The sequence below is a fragment of the Papaver somniferum genome, chromosome 6 (assembly GCF_003573695.1).
Source record: "Papaver somniferum cultivar HN1 chromosome 6, ASM357369v1, whole genome shotgun sequence".
Lineage (NCBI taxonomy): Eukaryota > Viridiplantae > Streptophyta > Magnoliopsida > Ranunculales > Papaveraceae > Papaver > Papaver somniferum.
In genome coordinates this window covers 86,270,878-86,272,651 of record NC_039363.1, presented here as the reverse complement: position 1 = coordinate 86,272,651, position 1,774 = coordinate 86,270,878, and the positions used below count along the sequence as shown (strand labels likewise).

General features: G+C 39.3%; 1 pseudogene; it reads right to left on the bottom strand.

The window, feature by feature from the left end:
* Nucleotides 1–888: 888 nt before the first annotated feature.
* Nucleotides 889–988, bottom strand: LOC113292121 (annotated as a pseudogene).
* Between the last annotated feature and the right edge of the window lie 786 nt (nucleotides 989–1,774).

Here is a 1,774-nt window from a genome sequence, read left to right as displayed (position 1 = left end):
GCCAACAAAAAGGGATAAATATATACAATATTTGGCACTCATCACATACTTCGAAGTTCTTGACGGTTTATGTAAGTTGAATGCGTGACTGCGCCGCCTTGTAATACCGGTGAGGCCTTGGGTATCAAAGCTCCACCGAGCTTCCCTCGCCTCTATTCAACTTACGTTAACTCGGATTGATTCCATAGGGGTTTGCTTAAATTGTAACGAATTCCCGTTCGAAGGATTAGAATCTGGTCTAGAAACAATCTAAGTGGAGCCATCATGCTTTTTGTTTGCTAGAAATCAATAGGTTTGATTTGGTTTAGTCGGCCTTGATCTGTGTTTGCTTACCCTTCCAATTTAGAAAATTCTATTGTATGCCTGAACGTAAACGAGACACACTAGGTAGATTTGTTAAAGAGAAACCTAGTAGTTCGAAGCGTCTCGATTACCTTAATCTAGAAAGTACGGCTTTTGAAGAGTCTGTTTTTGAACATTCTTTGACTGAGGAGAGAATCCCTGTTGCTCCGATAGCGCCAGAAATGGCAACTTTGAAAGCTTTGTTGAATCCAACTAGGACTATCCGTCCTTTGTGTATTAAGTTAGCTGAAACGGAGGCACCCTATGAACTGAAACCTGGGACCTTACAGATGCTCCCAATCTTTTTAGGGAAAGAAAATGAAAACCCTTATTATCATGTTAGGGATTATGAGGAAATTTGTAGTACTTTAAGAATTAGAGGCTTAGATGATGATGCTTTTAAACTTAGGTTATTCCCATTTTCTATGAAAGATAAGGCTAAGTCGTGGCTGTATAGTTTGGACTCCGAGTCAATTGAGACATATGAACAACTTACATCTGCCTTTTTCAATAAGTTTTTCCCTAGGCACAAAACATCGTCTATTAGGACGCAAATATGCACATTTTCACAACAAGAGGGAGAATCTTTATATAGGTATTTGGAAAGGTTCAATGATTTATTATCCCAGTGTCCTCATCATGGTTTAGAAAAGGTTAGGCTAGTTCAGATCCTTTATGAGGGTTTAGATTATTCCACAACGACCATGGTTGAGTCTCTATGCATTGGTGGATTTGAAAACCAAACTGTTGATGCGGCGATGGAATTTTTTAATGAAATCGCCGAAAAAACCCAGCAATGGGAAAATAGTAGGGCACCCCAGAAAAAAATTCTTTTAAGTAGAGGAAACATTAATAGGGTAGAAGGAGGCTATGAATCAGATGCCAAAATTGCTTCTATAGCAAAAAGGTTAGAAGCCTTAGAAGTGGGCCAGACTAGTGGTAGAGTGGAGCCTTTTTGGGAAGGCCAGAATATTGAAGAGCAGACCAATGCTCTTTATAATAACACTAGATTTGATAACCGTCAAAAGATTGACCCATATTCAGAAACCTATAATCCTGGTTGGAGAAACCATCCGAACCTTTCGTGGTCTAAGGGCCAAAGTCAAGGTCAGTTTAGTAATTCTAATGCTCCCCCAGGTTTTGGCTATACTAAGAATCTTTCAAGACTAGCTCAGTTTCAGAATCAGTCAGATAAGAAATTCCTGAGTTTAAAGGAATCTCTTGCCTTGGTAACTCAGCAAACTGCAAAATTCCAGTTATCCGTAGAACAGAGTCTACAAGCTAGTAACAGGATAGGACAAGAAAATAGTCAGGCTATTTCCGAGTTAAAAACCCAAGTTGGTCTGATAAGTGATTCTTTGAGAGAAAAAGGTAAGTTTCCTAGTCAAACACAACCCAACCCTAGAGGAGTTCATGAATTAGGTGCAAAACC